The sequence below is a fragment of the Mytilus californianus genome, unplaced genomic scaffold (assembly GCF_021869535.1).
Source record: "Mytilus californianus isolate M0D057914Y unplaced genomic scaffold, xbMytCali1.0.p SCAF_2, whole genome shotgun sequence".
Taxonomy (NCBI): Eukaryota; Metazoa; Mollusca; class Bivalvia; order Mytilida; family Mytilidae; genus Mytilus; species Mytilus californianus.
In genome coordinates, this window is record NW_026262668.1 from 132,039,781 (window position 1) to 132,050,419 (window position 10,639).

Sequence of the window (10,639 nt, forward strand, 5' to 3'; positions counted from 1 at the left end):
GATCGTGTCATATTCCCTATTATGCATTTCGACTGTGTGTGGACTCGTATGGCGGTTGATGTTCTTTTCCAAGGTTTATGTGACTTTTGATTACATCTATCTCATTAAAATTTAAATAAAGAATACCATAGTTAAAATTAAGTCTCTTTATAGCATATCTATACTTACATTCCGTTGGTTGATAAAATCTAACGTTTGATTTTGTCAGTGTTTATGGACTTACACTTTTTGAAGTTACCTTGGAGATTGGTATTTTTGATAATACTTTTTTACAACAAAAATTGAAAGTGAACGACAGTTCAGTCTGATTGATATATAGATCCTGTGTCCACTCTTCGCCTACAAGGATCCAGCAATATTCCATTCTACTTTCTCAGGTTTCTGTTTTAAATACCTTTCGCGATCGTAATGATACATACCTTCAAAAATTTCAGACAGAAATGTAATTGACTGATATTAAAATAGCAAGAACATAAAGTAGAACAAGACTTTTTTTTAGATCATTGTCGACGAAGCGTGGACACAATTCATCAGATTTAGGTCAGTTTAAATGTTATAAAGACAGAAATTATCATCTTTCCATTTTGGGATAAGCAACATTCCAGCAGCACCTGCATTTGTCATTAATGTTTTTTTTTTTTTTTTAGGAAAATCGGTATTTTACGACCTGCGTTTTCTATCATGATTTCATGGAAAGAGAGTTGATACTTTTAAACCAAGAGTTGTTAAATGTTAGGCAAAATTTCCTTCGTTAGTATGGTAAAAAGTACTTCCTTCTTTCAAAATGGTAGGCTGTGTTTCCTTCTTTCATAATGGTAGGCAGTGTTTCCTTCTTTCATAATGGTAGGCAGTGTTCCCTTCTTTCATAATGGTAGGCAGTGTTTCCTTCTTTCATAATGGTAGGCAGTGTTCCCTTCTTTCATAATGGTAGGCAGTGTTCCCTTCTTCATAATAGTAGGCAGTGTTCCCTTCTTCATAATGATACGCAGCGTTCCCTTCTTCATAATGGTAGGCAGCGTTCCCTTCTTCATAATGGTAAGCAGCGTTCCCTTCTTCATAATGATAGGCAGTGTTCCCTTCTTCATAATGATAGGCAGCGTTCATTCTTCATAATGATAGGCAGTGTTCACTTCTTCATAATGGTAGGCAGCGTTCCCTTCTTCATAATGATAGGCAGTGTTCCCTTCTTCATAATGATAGGCAGCGTTCCCTTCTTCATAATTATAGGCAGCGTTCCCTTCTTCATAATGATAGGCAGCGTTCCCTTCTTCATAATGATAGGCAGTGTTCCCTTCTTCACTTCTAGTCTAGCTATAACAGTTATGAATAATGCTATTATGGGAGGAGACATGTTGTCCCTCATAAGACTTTTTTTTTTAATGTTGTCACTGTTACATGCTTATTATGTTTCTGTATATTTCGTTTTATTTTTATTTTGCATTATCTTTTTACTTAATATTCTTTGCTTACAATTCTTTTGTTTGAATTCAACTAATAAAATACTTTCCTTTGTCTTCATCCAAAATGTTACGAACGTCATCATCATCTGGTTGACCATTATGGACCGACATAGATGATCAAGCAGCTGGAACTTCTTGTCATTATCGACCTCTATGCATTCATTGGTTCTTTAGTTTTCTGCATAGTTTTGTAAACTGTTCGGCCTTATTTTTGTTAGTCTTGTAATGAAATTATGATTTTAATTACAAATACTTCTTGGTATGTTAATTTTATACATCTAAGAAATCCCATTCAATTATAATACATATCATACTCCTTTTTCGTATTTTTTTTCAATCCAATAAAAACCGATGAACACTAGACGAAAACCCAACCCTTTTTCCAGGTTGAATCAACTACATTCCATACCCTTTTCCTTTAATTGATTGATTGATTATTTGGTGTTTAACGCGTGGCGGCCAGTTTTTATTGATGGAGGAAGCTGGATTGCCCGGAGAGAATCACCGACCTTCGGCAGGAAAACTGGCAATCCTAGTCAATTAAGAATGAAATTGAACGCACCTGTAACGTGCGGGGTTCAAACTCACAACCTCGGTGCTAACAGGCTAGTGATACAGTTGATGAACTACTTAGACTACTCCGCCACAGAGCCCTATCTCCTCCCTCTTTATATATTTTTGCTTAAGTATTGTTTATAACGAGGTCTTAATTACAACGTGTAGGATTGTTCTATTCAGAAGATATAAAACTTCAGTGTTACAAATTATACATGTAAATGGTAAATAACGCCTTGTCAAACACTCAACAGTACTAGAATTTTTCAGCTATGACAAAAGAGAAACAACTCGAAATGTCATGTGCAGTTAAATCAAGACATCAACTGAAAGTCTGAAATCTGAACATTAATAGACCTGAATAAAAAAACATTAAAAGGAACTACAGGTGCGTATCTCCTATCTGAGCCGATACGGTGAATGAAAATTATATACGAATGGACAATATAACTAGATGCTCCAAGGAGCCTGTGTCGCTCACCTGATATTTTTGTTTACAATTGATGCATGAAATAATGCATCCATTATACTTTTTTAAAGGAAACTGCATGCGTGGACCAAAATCTAATCTTTCTCATGGTTTTAACTGCTTTCAACCCATTTATCATTTTAAGTTTTCAAGGTTAAAACACACTTTTCAAGTATGCCGTGCTGCTGTCTCATGGACATACATTTTTATATATTTGTTGTATATCATTACTGGTAAAGGATCATCAAGAAAACTTTAATTGATTTTGCCATGTTTATTATAAGTTTTTCAATTGGTTGTCACAGCAAAGTTACTGATCATTATGGAGACTGATAACAGAATTGTGTCTATCTTTTTGTAGATTTTTTTCCTTGACCCAAGATTAGCATCTTTTATGAGTGGTGACCTGACCTTTAAATTAAGATTCAAAATGCATAGGTATTACTTGAATCGAACAAAAAGAGAGCCATAGAGAACTATGTTTTCGCTCAATAGAAACAACCTTTATAGTAGTTCTAACATGTGTGAAGCTGCAATTTGTTTGTCATTTTTAAGTTGTGACTATGTTTGTCTCTGACTCGTTTTTTTCTTCTTCTTGACTGGATGTTTTGTTCTTATCTTTTCCAAAAGTGAATGGGGTGAGAAAAATAAAAAAAGATATCAAATTTAATTGTGTTTATTATGAAAAATGTGAAATCATCAAATACTTCAAATGATGCATTAAGATATTCATTGTCTTATACATGTTTTATTTGTACAAAATGTGCATTTAAACCGTTCACTTGTAGAACAATATTTACATTCTATTACAACACATTTGCAAAGTCAAAATATGACAGTAAATGACAGTATATATGAGAAGCAACACACTGATTACATTGTGATATGAGAATGGTTTCCATAACTTGACCTTTAAAATGCCTTGAAGTTAATTTGTAGGAAACACTTGTTTAGAAGAATTTTCTGCAGTTTTTTCAACTTAAAAGTCTAGATTCTATATTTCATTTCCTCTTAGGCATTTAACAAATATTATGTCAAAGTAATTGTCTTTTTTGTTTCCTTTCTATTCATTGTATACTGAGTTATACCATAGTATCTCTGTTTTAAATTTCAATTATATCAACTCTAGTGGATTTTCTTTACTGTAAGATTCAAGAGTTTACTGCATACGTTATTGTGTGTTGTATACAAATATAAATACCACTGAAACAATCTGTATAATTCCAATTTTCTTCAGCAGTTAATTTACTGAATTTACTTTACATTGGCTTATCATAATACAGTATCATCAATTTTCACACATTTCTACTCTATACAGCAAATGTTTACATGAATTGTTCATTAATTATTGTTTTATAAATGTCTACTACACATTTATCCAATGTAAGCAAACAAATAGTTGAGTAGAACAACAGTTCAATACAATATTTGATTTTTTTTCAACATTCAGCCCTTTGCATGAATTAATGATTTACACATTTTGATAAACTTGTACTTAGTATAACAAACAGTTGAAATCCGAAGAAACCAAAAATGTTAGATTTATGCATTTTTTTCAATTTGAAGAACTTCAAGTTATTATATTACAGTAAAATATGTGGTTATTGTACAGAAACTGATTTATTTGTCTGATGATACATGAACATGAGAGCATTTCTTAAAGAGAAATATCAATGAATATTGGATAAGATAAATATACAGATAAATTTGGCATTACAAAAAGTAAATTGTACATAAACATGATAAATGTTTAGTAAAATATATATATATAGTGATCAAAAGTACTGAAATAAGTATCAGGAAATCTATATAAAAAATTAAAATGAATATATGCACATAGTTAGTGTTTATTATACAACTGATAGAAGTGAAAGCAAGGATTTTAACATTCATAAAGATTTTGATTATTTAATCATAGTTCATCAAACAGCAAGTTAAAATTATTAATTTTGTAGGAAGAGAAATGTGACATGGAACTTGTGGTCTTCAAAACTCCTTTATTTTACATCTATATTAAAGAGATGGTTTTTTTATTGTGTTCAAAAACAAATATTTCAAGCTTATATATACATATATAAAAAACCAACCATTGTAGTAAATATCAGGAGTGTTCACATGCAAAGTGCACGGCACTCTTCACTGATACATTGGGCATTCAGGTAGTAGAGGTGCTAAGATTTAATGTCTCCAATCATTACTGACTTGAAATGAATGGATTCTTACTCCTCTTCCATAGCAAAATGGTTGACCAATCAGCAAGGGTCTTACTGCTTTATGGAAGTCAAAGTAACACACTTTCAAATTTCTTTACCTCTGCTATCCTTAACCCAGTGTACCTACAAAGAAGAAAGCTTTGTAAAAGCTTTCTCCTATACAGGTAATACTGGATATCAGGAGTCTTGACGCCCACTATTTAAAAGAACTCATTTCTATTCCTACTTATGAAGAGACAAATCTGTTGGAGTGGAAACCCATTTTTCCTTTAAAACCACTCAATGCACATTTAAGGTTGCATTTTCAGCGGGTTTAATTTTCATCGTTTCAAACAAAGCTGGTATCGGTATATAAAATAATCATTACACTGAATCATTGTGTTTCAATGGCCACATAAATAACTTTATGATCTGAGCAAAAGGAATCAAGAACATCTGTTTCATAATTTACCTTACTATTAAAATTTAGGAAAATTAAGTCCAACAATGTGCCATAAGATGTAGTAGCTTTAGACACAATTTGTGAACAGCAAAATCTATCTCTCATGAACTTTAAAAAAGAAGTGTTTCCAGTGTTTAAATCAAAATTAAAGTCTCCCATTATGATAATTTTTGGATGTCTTAAATACACATCAGGAAGAAGGTCTGCAAGGAAAGCACCCTTCAGTTGTTGCAATTTGCAGTTTGGTGCTTTGTAAACAAAGACAATCTGAAAAAGACCTTTGCTGGATGATATTATGTCTGCTGTTACAAACTCTAAAGTTGGAATTGAGTAACTGAATGTATTGTGAATAATACAATCAGTTCGATAATATAATACCAATCCATGAGATGGTCTTGTATTAAAGTTTGTTTGCCTTTGGTCTAAGCGAACTGGTGGTTCAAAACCAGGTACATAAACATCATCATTTTCATCTGTTGAAATAAGTCTCTCGATTCTGCAATACCAATAACATCAGCATCCAAGATGTTAGGGTCTGGTTTTAGATCATTAAAATGAGCATGCAATGACCTTGAGTTGTTGAAAACTACTTTAAAATAGTTACTTGATAAGTTATACAATGGCTTAAAGCACAACTGTAGAGTTGCATCTGTCCTTAGCCTGTGCAATTCTTGTCGATAACACTCTGCTACAGCTATTGCGTCTTGATTGAGTTCTAATATCTGTAATCAAGTTAAAGATGTTACTCTGCTTAACGCAACATAGTGAATATGTGGTATTTTCCCTTTACGTTTTGATTTTAGACTAACAACAACTTCGTGTAATGTATCTCCTTACGATTTATGAATTGTTTTTCCGGCTGCTGGACGAAGAGAGAACTGAATTCTTTCAAAGGTCTTATATTTATAAGTAAAAGACCTTTTAATGTCAAACATTGGAGTCCATGTTTTATCAACATCTTTTCCATACAAGTGTGAATATTTTCTTCTATTGTTAGCACCAATTCTGGCATCCTCAAACTTAACTCATATTATACTTGGTCTTAAAGATTTAGTTTTGCACTCAATCAATTTAAGTTCACAAGTTGAACCATTTGTGAGACCATCAGTGACTTCAATATTAGCTGTAAGATCATATTTCATCCAAATTGCTAGTACTACTTCTTTTGCAAGATTGGCTGTATCAGACTGTTTTTCTGGTAAAGAATTAAGTAATTTTGTTTTTACAGATGCTGGTAAATCCCCACAAACTGTGTCAACTGCTTTAACTTTAACTTTTTGTGAGCATAGTTTAGATATGTATTGCAAATTAAAATTATCCACTAAGGCATTTTCAACAAACAAATGAATAGCATTAGTTCTGTATGTTGGTTCATTGACTAAAATAGTTCTTGTACTTAAAACTGCAAAATCATTTTCAGTCAGCTGATTTTGTTTCATCCTATTTAGTAATTGAGCAAATTCTAAATCATCTTTTTGTCTCATTATTTCAGTAAGTTCATGAAAAGAAAATAATACTTAGCAGTAATTAGGTGACAATGCTGTTAATCCTTTGCTAAGATCATTGAAAATCCAACTGTCAAATACAGGTTGGAGTTGGAAAAATTCACCAATAGCTATGATACTCACGCCACCAAATGAACAGTTGCTACCCTTGATTTTTTTTCAGCCTTGTCTCAAGCAAAGAGAACATTTTGTTACCAACCATTGAAATTTCATCAATCAAAATCAGAGACAAATTTCTGTATTTCATTCGGAGTGTATTGAGGACATCACATGACAGTGACTGGTCAAGTCCTTTATTTGGTTGTATCTGGAAAGCATTGTGAATGGTCAGACCATTTATATTGTACGCTGCCTTTCCAGTAGGAGCACAAAGAAGAATTCTAATATCATCAGGGTCCTCACCTTCAGTAGAACATAAGTGTCTGTGTAAAGCTTGAAAAATTGCTTTGACAACAACAGATTTTCCACATCCTGCTCCACCTGTCAAAAATGTATAAAATGGTTCATGTTTTGTTTTAACCCATGTGACAACATGTTGGAAAAACTCCCACTGTTTCTTATTCAAGGATCTAATCAATGCAAAATAATCACTCTCACTTATTCTGTTGGCATGATTTGTCAATTCTACTGTTCTTGCTTCTATTCGAACTTCACGGGACATATCATACAGTCTATGTTCTGTTGGTCTATCTGGATTAAAATGAACATACTGTTCAGATTCTGTTGGGCCTATTTCAGCATCTTCCATTCCTACTTGCTGAGTGGCAGGTGCTATTTGATCATTCTCATTACAATCATTTTCTGCCTCTTCTATAGCTTTTTCTAGATCTATTACTTTTCCTTCATATTGCTTAGCTTTCTTTTTTAACAGTCTTGAAACAGTAAAGTACATTTTTTCATATGTTTCATGTCCACATTGCAAATCTGAAAGTTCAGTTCTCCATGGATAAAATAACATTAAGCGTTCTCTGTAGAAGTTTTCAGAGTCGGTCTTGTAATTGTATTAAACATATCTTATCACCTTGGGTGTTTTTCTTTGGTATATTCTTATACCATTCTTCAGGGTAATGTTGATTTTGTTATTGTTTTCTTCTGTAACATCTGCATTTGCCTCTTCATTTCCACTTTTAGATTCATTTCCTGCTGTTTTGTTTCATGGCCTGAGGACTCTGAAGTTTTAGGATACTGCAATTCAAGCTGAGATACATATACACCAGTTCTCGAGTTGTTTTGGTCTACGCGAGTATCTTTTAATATCATTGTCTGATTCTATTTCAGTAGAGTCTGGGCCTAGTTTTTTTTAGGGCTGATGATTGCTTTAGGAGGAAAGTTCTTTTGTCTGGTGGAGATGTATTAATGAATACAACTTGTCTTGTAGCTTTTGTTAAAGGGATCTGTACTGTTAAGTATGTTGCGTCTTGTGCGCTTGTTTCAACAGAATTTGAAAAGTAATTCCCAATGAGCCTTACTTGATGCTTCAAGTCTAAATTTCCCTGTCGTGCTTCTTTTGCTGCTTGGTCTAGTAATGCACTCATACCTTTTTGTGACTTGCTAATGTATGAAACAATAAACACTGCACATGCAAATGCATCTAAAACAAACTGTAAATCATGATTTGCTTGCCAAGCTACCAACACAGTTTTTATGTAACCATTAATACGGACTTCAGATGGTTTTCGCTTAAGAAAAACCTTTGGACCACTCAAGTTGCTTCTAATGGCCTTTATGTAATTTTCATCATTCATCTGTAACACATCATCCAAAAGCATGTCATATGTCATCTGGTCTATATCTTCAGAATTGTGAAGTGAATTAATTTCGTTTTGTACTTCTTTATATATAGACTTGTACTTTACTATGTCATCATTTTCTTTCAAAGGCTCTAAAATTACTGTTTCTTTCATAGGTGAAAGTGGGAAACCAAAACGACAGAATTGGTGACCTTTTTTTCTGCATGTTTATGAATGTTTATGAACTTGCAAATTGACTAAGCTAGTGTTATTTTCCAAAAGTGAACAGGAGACATATTTATCAATAAATGCTACTACATCTTCATTTGAATCGCTTCCATATACTGGGGCATTTTCAATCCAAATCAAGATATGAATATGTGGTGAACCTCTCTGTTGAAATTCAACCCTATAAAAAAAATCTGTTAATTTCCCAATAGGATCATGATCACTTTTCAACACCAAGTTGATAAACTGCTGGACACGATATTCAAAATATCTAGAGCATGTCACAGGGTCTTTCTGAACAAGTTTCGATTTCTGATTCCAATTCATTTCTTCCAATTCACTGTCAGTATACTCTTTGCCATCATTTAATTTGCCTAGAATTCGTAACAAATCTTTCCAGATAGTGTCTGCAGATGAAAGAGAGCCAAACCATGTTGGAAGACCCAACTGCCTAATCATTGCAAACAAATCTGTCTTCCTCTTTTCAAGGTATACTGGAAAGTTTCTTAAACTTCTGAAGATATAATAACCTTCATCTAATCTGACAATATCACCTACAGTGTTAGGATCAGTACATCTTTAATTTTTTCCCATCTGATTAACACCTTCTAAGAGCCAGATTGACCTTATCACTTATGTTTTTCAGCTGAATTTTCTTTAACTTGAAAAATATGTTTGTTTGGTACAGACTGTGCTACTCGTCTATCCATGGACCTTAGTTCCCATTTGACAATATCAGTATTGTGAACAGAAACAGACCTGTCTTTGTTATCTGGCCCTTTTTTACCACAAAATATAGTTGGAAAAGATAAATACTCTGCATCTGGATCACTGTAGAGACTTATTGGTCGCTGGCCTTCACCAGGAGCAAAAATGAAACTTGTATCACATGGTGGATTGTCATCTGGAATGTAATCTAACAATGTATCTGTATTTCCAACATGTGTTTCAATTCATCTACTTCACTGAAATGATCTGAGTCATCATCTGTATCATTTTGATCTTGAATATCCTCTTGTTCCGTATTATTGTTTTGATTTTGTGTTTCTTCATCATTTAATTTTGCTATTTCTGTAATCCAATCCTCATTTATTTCTATTCCAGAAGACTTGTATAAGTCACTTGTTCTCATCAAATAATGTAATGCGCAAATAACAGCATATGGTTTGAAATTTTCACTAAAATCACACCTTTTAAATACTAGTTTCTTCTTCTGTTTAACTGATACTGTGCCTGATTTCTCTAACGTATGTGGAAGTGAATTTATTGTAGGTTGAACTTCAACAGGCACATTAACAACATTGCTTTTAACTGACAACTGTCCACCTCTAGGCAACTGTCTAATTTGCATAAAAGGAATTCTTAAAGATAACAGTCTCTCTTCTAAAGGATACGAATTTAATTCTTTTGGTTTTTGAGGAAATCCCATTTTATTGGCAATTGAAAATCTAGGATTTTTTTGTTTTTTAATTGCATTAAGACAAGTGTGGAATATCCATTCTATGTGCTGTACAGATTTAAAATTAGTAAAGTAATAAGACATGTTAGCAGGAGTATTCATTTTAAAAGTTTTAGCATTAACTACAGAATCACAGAACCAAGTTTGATGACATGAAGTACATATATATGTAGGACCTTCATTAACTTTTTTTTCAAAATTTTTATGCAAGCATCAAGGGTTATACCTTGAATTCTGTTCTTTTTTAGTTCTTTTTCATGATCTGTAAAATAAGTGTTTTTTTTTTCTCTTAGTACTTTTGACTGGCTGATTATAACTTCTATCTTTATCTAGGTTTTTCTGTCTAGAAATCTGTTTTGCCAAACGATCAGTCTCTAAATTTTCTGGATTTGACCTATATTCTTGTCTTGCTATTTTTTTCTTTTCTGCTTCATTTCTTTTGACAACATAATTTTTTCTAGCCTCTCTTTTAGACAAAAGTTCTCTTCGTCTTTCTATCTGTCTTAAATCAGAATTATCTCGTTGAGACTTCTTACTTTTTGCTTCAGCTTTTCCGTAAATTTTATCCTTTCTTACAT